The following is a 13,218-nucleotide window of genomic DNA, read 5'->3' as shown; positions in this document are numbered from 1 at the left end:
ACAAGTTCAGTTTGGAATGGTTTGAACTATGCAAAGTTTGTCCCAAATCTTCATTAATTTGCTGAAGTATGTAGAAAAATCATGATATCCTTGAGACAGACAAATACAATTGTTGTTGGATCTGGTAAATTAATGCACCATCAGTTTGTTGATATCGATGATTAATTTCTTCCAAGTATCTATCAGCAATGTGGCGAAGAAGTGCATTGAGAATCCAGCTAGCATATTGTGGTGAATCAGTTGCCGGTTTAGAAATAGAACCATTAACCAAAATCAAGGTTGTTCTCCGCTGAAAGAGCAATAATAATCGAATGTTTCCAGGTTGAAAAACCAAATCTAGTGAAAACAATGGAAACAACAACAGTGCTTCGATTATCAGAAGATCCAAGGTAAAAATACCTCGAGAGACCGATAGTTGTTGATTGATTTGAATTGTTGAATTGGTTTGAATTGCTTTCACCCAGTATCAACCATGATTGATGAAGAAAAATGAAATTTGAGATGAATTTGATGCGAAATCAACCAAAAACATGATCATGCTCTGATACCATGTTACAATGAAATACAAAACTAAGAGAGATAGATTTTGATTTCTTGTTTTCAATTTTTGATTGTAAGTGACAAGCTACGAGTTACATATATTTACCGAAAGAGATGCTTAGCTAATAACTATTAACTAACACAACTGTTCTAACCGCCCATATAAGTAAAAGACTATATTAACCTTGGTAGTAACTAACTCGTGGTTTAAGCTTATCTAACAAACCCTTATCTGACTCGTTTGTATTATCGAGCTTCTTTCATCCCTAATTGTGAAAATACTTGGCTTTCACTCGGATAGCTCGAGCTCGAGCTATCATTCACTTCGAACTCATGATTAATACATGACGGAAGCCGTTGAATCACTGACATTGGAAACTTCAATGATGTGTTGATCGTGCTATTTTTGTAGAACTCACTGTCGTCATCTACCGGTTGTTGAAATCCCAATGCGTATTCTAAATCACGTTGCACTTCTATCATGGTAGGCCTTTCGACCCCTGAATCCTTTAAACATCTCTCAACCAAGGTCAAAAATATCCGTAACGAATCCATATTTATCGTACCCATAAGAAATGGATCGATTATAGTCTCGACATTCCCGCACTTTATATGTTTCTTTGCCCAATCAGCCAAATTCACCTCCTTTTCAGGAAGATTGTGGCCGATAACGGGCCTTGCGCAAAGTACTTCTAGCATAACCATTCCAAATGCATAAACATCGGATTTTTGTGTCACTTTCATGTATATCGCGTATTCAGGATCCATATAACCGAAACTCCCCTTGATATCAGAAATCCCGCTTTCATCTACATTATCGAAACGAGATATACCAAAATCGGCCCCCTTCGCAACGTAAAGATCGTTAAGCAAAATGTTTGTTGACTTCACATCGAGATGAATTATCCCATCTTTTGAACCCGTGTGAAGGTAATGCAAACCTCGGGCCACACTAATACAGATCTCAAGTCTCTGTTCCCATGAAAGCTTTAGGTTGTATTCGTTACCATATAAATGATCTTGAAGAGTACCCTTTTCCATGAACTCGTACACGAGTATCATCTCGGATTTCTCATCACAATAACCAACCAAAGAAACTAGGTGGCGGTGTCGTATCTTTGACAACACCATGATCTCCGTTACAAACTCCGGCCGCCCTTGTCCGTGACCTTTTCCGCCTCGTTTCACCGCCACTTTTCGACCATTTGAAAGTGTTCCTTTATAGACCTTACCGAAACCTCCTTGGCCGATTATCAACTTCTCATCAAAATTCTTGGTCGCTTTTAATATATCACGAAATGGGATTCTAAGGTTGAGACTCAAATGGGGGGCTGTTGATGGATCAGTATCTAAATCCGTGTAAGAATCACCACCGTACGATAGTAGCACCTGAGATCTTGGGTTGATCAACTTTTCTTGATACTTCTTCCCCATGAAAAACCCGATTAGTAAAATCAGCACAAAAGCTACACATCCAACCACAATGAACACGATTGTGTTTATGTTCTTCCTTTCATTCTCCTGATCAATCTCGCCGGAATTCTTCAACAACTCCATGATCTCGACCCCGTTCAAGAACGCCGTGTTATTGGTACCGGGAGTCGCACCAATACCGATGTTCATAAACTGTGACTCCACTGAATCCACCACCATGTCAACAAAAAACGGTGCTTCCAGAACGATCACTCTGTCACTCGGTCCAATATTCTTGCTAAAGTGGCTGTAGATGAAGAATTTGAAGGCGTCATGACTGAGACTGGTGCTTATAAAGTCGCAGAAATGTGCTCGAACAAGGTAGGTAGCGTTCTTTTTTACACCAAAATTCCATGTTATGTTGAATGAATTGTTGTTCAATTGTTTGGCTGTTTTGTAAACATAAGCAGGAGCATGGTATTCGGTTGCTCCATTATCTCCAACGTTAAGAAGCTCGTGGAAACTTTTGTTTGTTGCTCGTTCACTGTTGGAGATAAAGTAATCATCTGGTTTCCATTTTCTTCCTAGAGTAGTGTCACGCTCATCTTCAGTCGTCTGCAGTCCTCCGACGTCAATTCTGTAAATTAGGTTGAAAGCATAATCCGATGTTAAGTTATGCAGATCTGCAATTTTTCCGGCAGGTGAAGTACGGGGGAAAGGGCTGCCTTGCGTGAACATATTAGCTGGTGTCGTGAAAACTTCAATGGCTTTAACAAAAGCAGGAGATGAGGATTGGAGGGTGAGAATACGATTCTGTAGCTTTTTTTAGTTCCAGTTGGGATGAAAAATTCTTTAATTTCAATCGCTTCACCGACACTAAAATTTGATAACAACCAAAACCCAGAAACTGAAATGGCGAATCTCGAATCGGAAAGTTTAAATTTCTTTGTGGAGAATGCGAAAAAATGAAGGCGTACCAACACGAAAGTGTTGGGTTCATTTGCTTGGAGTTCGTACCATGATTTCTTGGTGAAAACTCTTGCTGTATGGTAGATTGGATGCGTATTGGATGAAGTGTTCAAGTTTTCAACTGCGGAGGCTCCGCCGGAAGCGTAATTGCCATCGGAGACAAATGTCTGTCCACTGAAAATAATGTTAGAGTTTGATCCACAGTTGATGAAGAGAGGGTCCGGTAAACCGTAAAGTGAGGAAACAAGAGAGAGAAGAGTGAGGAGAGAGAAACAAAGGGTGGACGCCATTGAAGGAAAGTGAATAACTTCTGGTTCCAGTGGTGAATAATTATGTGTTCCATTCACGGGGAGGAAGAAGACAATGTGGGAAAAGGGTATTGAGGAAGACTGAGACTGTTGACTTTTAGCATGTGGTTGTGAGCGGATTGTTGAAGAACAACGGATTATAATTTCATTCCTCGTTTTAAAAATCACGATCACTACCTTTGTTACCATAAGTATAAATAATAGCACCAGTAATAACAACCAACTACGTATCTTTGTCACCATAAGGATAAATAAATTGAGTAATCTAACATTTTTCTGTTGTTTTTATTTTTTTTAATTAGTCAGTTTTAAAAACTTTTGAAAAATAACATGTCCGAAATGCCTATTATGGACCCGAATTCCAAAATCAGTAATATGGTCACTGTATGTATAGAACGTCGGACACCTTGTTCCGAACACACAGTTTCAGACCTCGTTTGCTCATCCCTTGTTACGGACTTTATCAATTTTGAACAATGTCTTCTTCTAATAGTGAAAAGATTCAACATTTGTCGGTAGGTGTTGATTTTTTCTATCATTATATGTTATTAAATGTGATTATATGTTAAAGATAAAAAGTTTTTATGTTTTTTTTGTGATTTGACGCGATTAATTGGTAATAAATAGTTTATCTTCCAATTTTAGTTGTTAGACTTTTTTATGATTATATACGTATAATAAGAAAACTACAATCATAAAAAATTATGTTTGAATCGCTCTAGAACAAGTCCAGAATACGCGAAAGTAATGAGGAATGCGTAAAACACAATAAGAATACGTAGAACAATCCTGAAATGTCTAGAGTTGTTCCAAAATATTGTCTGGAACACTACCATTATATTCGGGAATGGTGTTCATAATAGTATTCTAGAATGTTGTCTGGAACACTACTTTTTAGTACAGAACATTCAGCAGTGGGCTAACTTAAATTTCCTTCATTCTAGCATGACATAACATATGAAACGGTTTTCACTACAATCTACAAAACTAAACTCGGCAGGGAAAGCATGGACCATTCACATACCCCCTAACATGCGACCATGTTTAGGGCTTCCTGTTTCGGTGCATATGTTGGCATGTCGATGGGTATAGAATGTCACCCGTTACTAGGTCATTACCTTATGTGCAAGGAGGTTGCTACTTGTCCTCGGTTCTGATTTGGAGGATATTCGCTTCCCGATAGGTGACCATCGGGTTTGCTTTAACACGAGAGTTTTCTGCCTTTTTACCGGGTTGCAGTTTGGGGAGTATTTTCGGGCTACTTTATCTTCCACACAGTTCAGACATCTTGTGTTTCCATTTTCTTGGGTTTAGAGTCAGTAAAAGCTAACATTAATCAAGTATTCAATAATTCACTTCATCGATTATCAAATTCAGACAATGTGAAAGTCTTCCCATTGTATATGTTAGAGCAAGGATTTTGTAGCAGATATCTTTGACAACCAGTGCATGATGAATACCTTGCACTGGTCTCTAATTTGAACGACTTTAACATGTATAAAGTTATTTAGATTATATTTATGAAACTATATCAAATGATTCTTTTAATTTATTGTTATAAAATGGAAATGGTGACACATGTACTCGTAGGGAAGAGAAATATGGGATTTTACTTACAGACAGTTGTATGTTGTCTTTGAAAAGATTGAGTCTCTAAACCCCACCCGCCCAAGACTTGACAGTAGACCTTCATATAGTGTGCATGGATTTTTCTATGATTTTAGGGTATGCCCAATGTCTTTCATAACACTTTTCATGCAAAAAGTATTGTAACATTATAATGATTTTTTATTGTTTGACATCTTAATTTCGTAGATTTAGATCATAGAGACATTTCCTAACAGTAGGATAGTTGGTACCCCTAGACCGGGTGTGAATGTACGTATCTTAGTTTACCTCCTTATTTATAACTTACTTTGAGATATTAAAATATCATTGAGCTTTATTTATTGTTTTTTGCAACTTCCCCCGAACAAGATGTTGCAGCCTATTTCGCAAGAGCGTGCTGCTTTGTGTTGGGTTGAGAGTTAGCCATGGATATAGACTGCAAATTTACCTCCTTGTTGATTTGTGGTGTTTGTGTATTTTTGAGACAATTTCCATATGTTGATGTAATAAAAACAAGATTGTGTCACTAAACAAAATTTTTTATTTAATTATAGAATTTCAAATTTTGTTACAAACATGACTAAGGGTACTTTAGCTTAACAATATCATACTCTTGACTACTTTTTGACTTACTTTTACATTACACATAGTGCTAGACTGATCCTTACTTTTGACACTTAACTTAGTCCAACTTGATGATTTGGAGTTTGTTGAATCTGTGGGAACTGAGCGTCACAATTTCTATTTGTGTTACCGATCAATATTTTGTCCCCCACTTAAATTATATTCCGTCCTCGAAATCCATCCTTACCCATTACTCCTTAAACACCCTCCGAACCCCTTGAGGGCTTTTTCCGATCCCACTCCATCCCGTACTAGCCGACAAATCTACCTTCCCAATGCCTAGAGTTAACAACCCCATGGTCTCCACATATAAGTGCAAAGTCTATTTCGGGATAAAGCGTCCAACAATCGATATTTTGTCCGCTGCAGCACTGGAATGATACCCTAATCAGATGTCTGCCTTTCTACGTTAAGGCCGAGTCAATCCTTAGCGAGAAGCACACAAACCGATCAAGAAACAAACACCATCCCAAAGAACAAACATCAAGGAGAGCAAATTCCTTAATCATGATTCGAAAATTCCCAGATTTTGCTTGACCATCCATGTAACATCCCAAAATTTAAGACCAAAAATTTCATAAGAAGTCCCTACTATCTCTCCCTAACTAGCCCATGAATACCATTACCTATTACTAAGACCAGATAATTCTTCGAACGAGAGGTCCTACCCTACAACGGTTGAACTCAGACAACAGTTGTAAAGTAAGGCTAGACCTAACCTTCTGAAATAATGTAGTCCTTGTAATATGTAACTTAACGTATTCGTTTAGTAGTTAATTAAAGATAACTAGAACTCCTATAAGTAAAAAGCTAGCAGCATTCGAGCATTGACTAACCAAAACCAGGCATATCCTAAACATGCTATCATATCACTGACTGATCGGTACTATCATGCAGTTCAATAAGCACATACAGTAGGCATACAAGGCATCCTTCCTAGAACCTTAGCCCTAATCTAACATGCAGTTCAATAAGCACATACAGTAGGCATACAAGGCATCCTTCCTAGATCCTTAGCCCTAATCTAGCATGAAGTTCACATATTAACACTACATATCATAATATAACATGTATGGGTATCTTGGGGAAAACTTACTTAGTTCGGTCGATTGCACAATTCACACTTCTTGTTCTTTATCCAAAACCCTTATTTTAAATTTTTTAAAAATTATTAAGATTTTTTTTCTTGTAAAAATTTTTCAAACCCTCGATTTGAGTCCATACACCGCCGAAGGTGTGTCTGAATCCCTCAAACCAAGGCTCTGATACCAAATTGTAACATCCCAAAATTTAAGACCAAAAATTTCATTTTAAATTAAGTAATTTATAAAACGGTAGTATAAAAACATCAATAGTTTCATCCCATATCATAATATAAAAACCAATATCTCGAATATCAAAACATGTCATAAGGAAACAATCATCAGAGTACAACTCCCAAAGATCTCGTGTGCGGAAAATCATAGAGTGATGTGCTGCAATCATGCCGGCTCCTTTGCCTTCGAAGAAGAGGTACCTGAAACCAAAACTGAAAACCGTAAGCACTAAGCTTAGTGAGTTCCCTCATCATACCATATCCCATACAATACACATACTGCCTAGCATATCCGGGTTCTGGCCTACCCCTTCGGTCTCTTTCAACCGGTAACCGCCTAGCATATCAGGGTATTGGCTTACCCCTTCGGTCCCTTTCAACCGGTAACCGCCTAGCATACCTGGGTGCTGGCCTACCCCTTCGGTCTCTTTCAACCGATTACGGGGACTATTTAACCCCCTACCACTACCATATAACATCCTAGCACGTACACATAAATCACATACTGCCTAGCATATCTAGGTGCTGACCTACCCTTTCGGCCCTTTCAACCGGTTATGGGGACTATTTCACCCCTCCTACCACTATCACATAATATCATACCGTACTAGCACATAAGGCATAGCAGATAGTGACATACCAAACAATTATCACAAAGATAATCATCTACTAGTGGGCCAACATTGGTGCCTTCGATCCACTTCTACAGGAAGGTAACTCACCTCAACTGTGTGCCGAAATCGTACTCCTTGGATGGCTCGAGACTCCTCTCCCTAAAACAAAGCAAGTCCTTTAGTTAGTTATTGGGCCCAAGTATGACTCCCTTATGGCCCAACTTCTAATTCATGTCCTAAGGCAAGGCTCCCAAGTCCTTACCCTAATGGGCCTTTTCCCCCAAGGCCCAATCCATAATAAATTTAAGGCCCAAGACCATTACTTTAAACTTTAAGGCTCAATAAAGCCCAAGTCCATTATTTTAAACTTTAAGGCCCAATAAGGCCCAAGAGGCCCAACACCGTAAATTCTAGTCCTAGGCCTAGAGGACTTTCTCTACAGTGGGCCATGAGGCCCAACAATCCAGGCCCAAACTTCTAAGGCCTAAAAACCGTTATTCGACACTCTATATGCGTACGCACGGCGTACCGGGAATGTACGCCCAGCGTACGCTGGCCTTGACCAGAAGCAGGAAGTTGACCTAGTACGTGCAGCGTACCAGGGTGTACGCCCAACGTACTGGCCAACTTCCTTAAGACTCATTTTGTGACTTAATCCATTAAGTCCTAACGTCCAAAACATAGATCCAGGTCCTTTAAGACATCCTAATCCATAAAGTTACAAACTTTGTGACCATCAAACACTTGCATGGTTGTGGCTTAACCATCAAGGTCCGATTTTTATGACTCTAAATGCTTCCAAAAGCTCAAAAGCACAACTCTTATGGTCTGGAACTACCAAGACACAAGAAACCTCCACAATGGAGTCAAATTAACCCATAAAACACCCCCAACACTACAACTAAACATGCAATGGTCAAGTTTGAAGCTTGATACCTCAAATGAGTCAGAAATGGTGCTGGTCCCCTGGATCTACAAGCTCTCTTCAAGTCCTTGCTCCTTCTTCAAACGTCTTTCTCTTCAAAATCACCAAAACAACACCAAAATGCTCAAAGTAAGCTACAAAATACAAACAAGAGTGTTAGGGTTCGAGTTAGGCACCGAGAGGACACGGGAGGCTGAGAGTATAAGGGTTTTGAAGATTAAAAGTTGTTTAAATAGGGTGCAAACCCTAAAATTTAGGGTTTACATCTAGTCACCCGACGCCCAACGTATACTTGGGTACGCCCAACGTACGCATGGGAGTCCACCGATCTGCGCCTCATAGGCATACGTCGTACGTACACCTTGTACGCCCAGCATACGCTCCACCCAAAAAATTCCATTATTTAACAATTATAACTTGAATAGAAGGAATACCATACCTGATAAATTTCGGACGTTACAAATCTCCCCTACTTGAATTAGAATTCGTCCTCGAAGTCTGCTGCTTCTGCCGAGAATAACTCGGGGTAATGCTCCCTCATCTCGTCCTCTGGCTCCCACATTCATTCTACGCCCGTACGGTGCTGCCACTGCACCTTCACCAACTCTACTTCCTTGTTTCTCAGAGCCTTCGTCCACCTGTCGAGAATGCCTACAGGCCTCTCGATGTAGTTTAGGCTGTCGTCCACCTGAATATCCTCCAAAGGAACCATCGCGGTATCATTGACTTTGCAGTTTTGCAGCTGCGAAACATGAAAAGTGTTGTGGATCTGTCTAAGATCCTCCAGAAGGTCCAACCGATATGCTACCTTGCCCACCCGGGCTACCGCCCTGAAGGGTCCGATATACCTACGGCCCAACTTGCCTCACTTTCTGAAGCGGATGACACCCTTCGAAGGTGACACCTTCAGAAGGACCATATCCCCGACCTAGAACTCCAAGTCCGGTCCGCGTTTGTCGGCGTAGCGCTTCTGCTAACTCTAAGCGGTTTGGAGTCTACTCTAGACCTGCTGGATCTTCTCCGTCGTCTTGAGTACCACCTCGGTACTCCCCATGACTCTCTAACCGACCTCACCCCAACATATTGGGGTCCTGCACTTCCTACCATAAAGCAGCTCGAAGGGAGGTCGATCGATGCTGGCGTGGTAGCTATTATTGTAGGAAAACTCTGCCAAGGGAAGTTAGGTATCCCAACTACCACCGAAGTCTAGAACGCACGCCCGCAACATATCCTCCAAAGTCTGGATGGTCCGTTCGCTTTGACCATCCGTCTGCGGGTGGAAAGTCGTGCTGAAGTGCAGACGATTACCCAAATTGTCATGAAATTTCTTCTACAATCTGGAAGTAAACCGCACAACCCTGTCAGAAATCACAGAAACCGACACCCCATGCCGAGCTACTACCTCCCGGATATAGATGTTTGTCAACTTCTCGGCCAAAATACTCTCCTGAATCGGGATGAAGTGGGCGCTCTTTATCAATCGATCCATGATGACCCAAATCGAATCCACTCCCCGTGCGCTCCTGGGAACCTTCGTGATAAATCCATAGTAATATCCTCCCATTTCCACACAGGGATATCCAACGAATGCGTCTTTCCATGAGGTCTCTAGTGTTCGACCTTGACCTTCCTGCAGGTCAAGCACCTCTCAACGTACCAGGCTACATCTTGCTTCATGCCGGGCCACCAGTAATTAGGACGAAGATCTCTATACATCTTCATCGCCCCGGGATAAATGGAAAATCTGGATTTGTGCGCCTCCTCCATCAGGACTTGGCGCACACCGCTCGCGTACGGAACCCATACTCTACGATGGAGTGTCAAGAGCTCGCGGCTATCATAATCGAAGGAGGAAACCTGTCCCACGATACGCTCACTCTTTTGGTGTTCCTCCTTCATAGCCTCCTGTTGAGCCTCCCAAATCCGCTCCACAAGCGGAGTCACACCATCATCATCAGACATATATCTATGATCGGGGCCGTGAATGCCTTGCGGCTCAGTGCATCGGCCACAACATTGGCCTTCCCCGAGTTGTAGAGGATCTCGCAATCGTAATCCTTCCCCACATCCAACCACCGTCGCTATCTTATGTTCAGATTTGGCTGGTCCATAAAGTACCTCAAACTCTTATGATCTGTGCAAACGGTACAACGGACCCCATAGAGGTAGTGTCGCCAAATCTTGAGGGTAAAAACTATTGGGTTCTAGTATACTATAGCATCTTATGGCGCACATACAACCCTAAATGCTTTGAATCTATGTTTTCTCTAAATATACATACAATATTGTTTCCAAAGCATTAAGCCTACAACTAGCATACAACTGACATAAACAACATAAAATACTAGTTAGGAGTTTACCTCTTTATGTAGCTTATAGAACTTGTTGTATTTGGCCTTTAAGAACTTAGCACCCCAAGTGTGATTCCTCAAACGGTTCACAACACACCTAGGACAAAGGATAACTTGAGAGAGATGTTACTAGCTCCAAAATCACCTCTAATGAACTCCAAGAACTCTAGTTGCCGATTTTGGGTGCTAAGGGAGTCCTTTTATAGTGTGGCAAATTCTAGGGTTACATCCATGTAAACCCTAATGCCCATGACCTTTCATATTACTTAGGCTCCATGGGTTAAACCTACATGGACTATCCATGGACTACCATACTGGTTTAGCCCATCCTAAATAACAATTGGCCCACACTATAAGAATCATTGATTTACAAAATCAATCCCCATATATTTAATTAGTCTCTTTTGATCACATAATTAATTCCAAATTAATTCTCGATCAATACTAATTAAATAATATGATTTCATATTAATATATTAGAACTCATAATATATTAATAAATCATAAGTAACCTCTTACTCAAGTATCCATCCTATCAAATTGTCATGGTGATATACAACCCGAAATGGACCATGCTACTCTCTGGTCAAGTACATACCAATTATAGTTATGGGCTTAGACACCTAATCTAACAGTCTCCCACTTGGATAAGTCTAATAACTAGTATTGCAAGTATGACTCCAAAATCCCGACTAGCAATCGTAGCTCTTAAAAGCTGTTGTCGAACTCTGACCTAGTCAATGACACGTCCATCAGATAATGGATCATATATTCCTCCATTCTAGATATCATATGAACATGAGACATGGATTATAATCATTCTCTCTGTCCATCTATTGTTTCCCGATTTCCAATTTATGACGACCGACTAATTAAACAAATCAAATCAGTCCAGGCTTGGCCAAGCGCTTAGGGTTTCATCACTAACTCATCGAGGGGCCCACATATATCGCTTTTATCCCTCTAAGGGTAAAAGGAATGGATAAACTTCGACTCAAATGCTTGCTTGTACTTACTCATCAAATCACACACAATAATATGTTTTATAACACCAAGTTACTGGTGTGTTTACATATGTCAATGTGCAACCGACTTGTAAACTACAACTCACATGTCTTGGTTTCAAGAATATAAGATATTATCGTCTCACAATCAGTCGTGATAAAATCCATGAAGTGATTCAGATGAGTGTGGGTTTAATCAAATACTCGAATCTTATTCCAGGAGTACTCATGAACACTGCAACAAACTTGTGCTATGTCTAAAACACCTACACAATCTACAGTCATATTCATGACAGTCTTGTCTCAATACCTACTTCCAGAGTATGATCGACTGTGGATAGTTTGAATAACCTAGTTATTCGGGAAGTCAAAACATGCAAAGTGAAACACAAGAATAATTGAATCTAATATGGTCTCATAACTTATGAATATAAAAAAAACATCTTTTATTTAATCACCATATTGATTACACATTATTCATTGTATAATGTTTTGAGTAATCAACTTAATACTTGAATTAAACAATAGTTATCCCATGCTCCAAGCATGCACACTATGTTTACCTATGGTCCTTTCTTTGTGAAATAGATCAATTGAAAGCATTTCAATGACACTCATTTCATAATTCCAAATCCTTACCGTAAATGTAAGAATACCAAATTCTTTCCATTTACTGTAATCTATTAGATTCTAAACTTATATGCAATGATCCTCTTGTAATGACTATGCACAAAAGTCACAGAGACTTGGCAACAGACATTACAAAGTATTCCAATGGAGATCAATTCCATGGAAACGAAGTCTCACATTCAAAGTACAATCCTTTGAACATCCTTCTTGCATTAAGTTTTCTAATCTTACACAGATTTAAAGAATAACTTCCACTTATGGAAACATTTCCATATTCCCATTTTCACTATCACTTCTGAACAAGAGTTACCTCTTCTCAGAGTATATCAATATGGTCCTTACAAAATTCAGAATATACTTCCAACTGTCCATAAGCAACCAATCTTTGGTAAACCTCAGATTGTCCTCGACAATTGCTTAACCATATTAGTCATATCTCGTTCTAGTCCCTTTTCCCTCTTAATGCCCTACGCATTTGGAAAATTAGAACATATTAATGTTATAGCATATGTAATCGATCCTATATTCGTAAAGATATGATACTTTACCAGTCTCTTGCTATAACATTTCCATATATAGAATTTTCTTATGCTGAATCATTTCAACATAACATTCACATATGTCCATGAATAATTCGATTAAAAATCTCAATCTAAGCTTTTAGATTTGAAATGAAGTATGAATTAATCTCCCTTAATTATAGCAAAACAAATTTTCAAACCCTACAACTTTGCGAATTGAAACTTTTGTTTTCTATAACTAACATTGCTAACTCGCAACACTTAACGTAATAATTGTGCTCCCACTAGCATAATAATTACATTCTTATTAGCATACCACTTATGCTCCCACTAGCTTTGACATATACTAAAAAATCAGTTGGACTTCTAGAAATCAATACTTATTGATTTTCTTAC

The 13,218-nt window shown here is 39.5% G+C and overlaps 1 pseudogene; it reads right to left on the bottom strand.

The window, feature by feature from the left end:
* Positions 1-571: 571 nt before the first annotated feature.
* Positions 572-3,392, bottom strand: LOC145109146 (putative receptor-like protein kinase At2g23200 pseudogene; annotated as a pseudogene).
* Positions 3,393-13,218: the final 9,826 nt, after the last annotated feature.

This window comes from Lactuca virosa, chromosome 4 (genome assembly GCF_052849685.1).
Source record: "Lactuca virosa cultivar CGN04683 chromosome 4, Lactuca_virosa_CGN04683_v6, whole genome shotgun sequence".
In the NCBI taxonomy this organism is placed as follows: Eukaryota; Viridiplantae; Streptophyta; class Magnoliopsida; order Asterales; family Asteraceae; genus Lactuca; species Lactuca virosa.
Note: the sequence above shows the minus strand (reverse complement) of the source record. Positions and strands in the feature narration are given on the sequence as shown.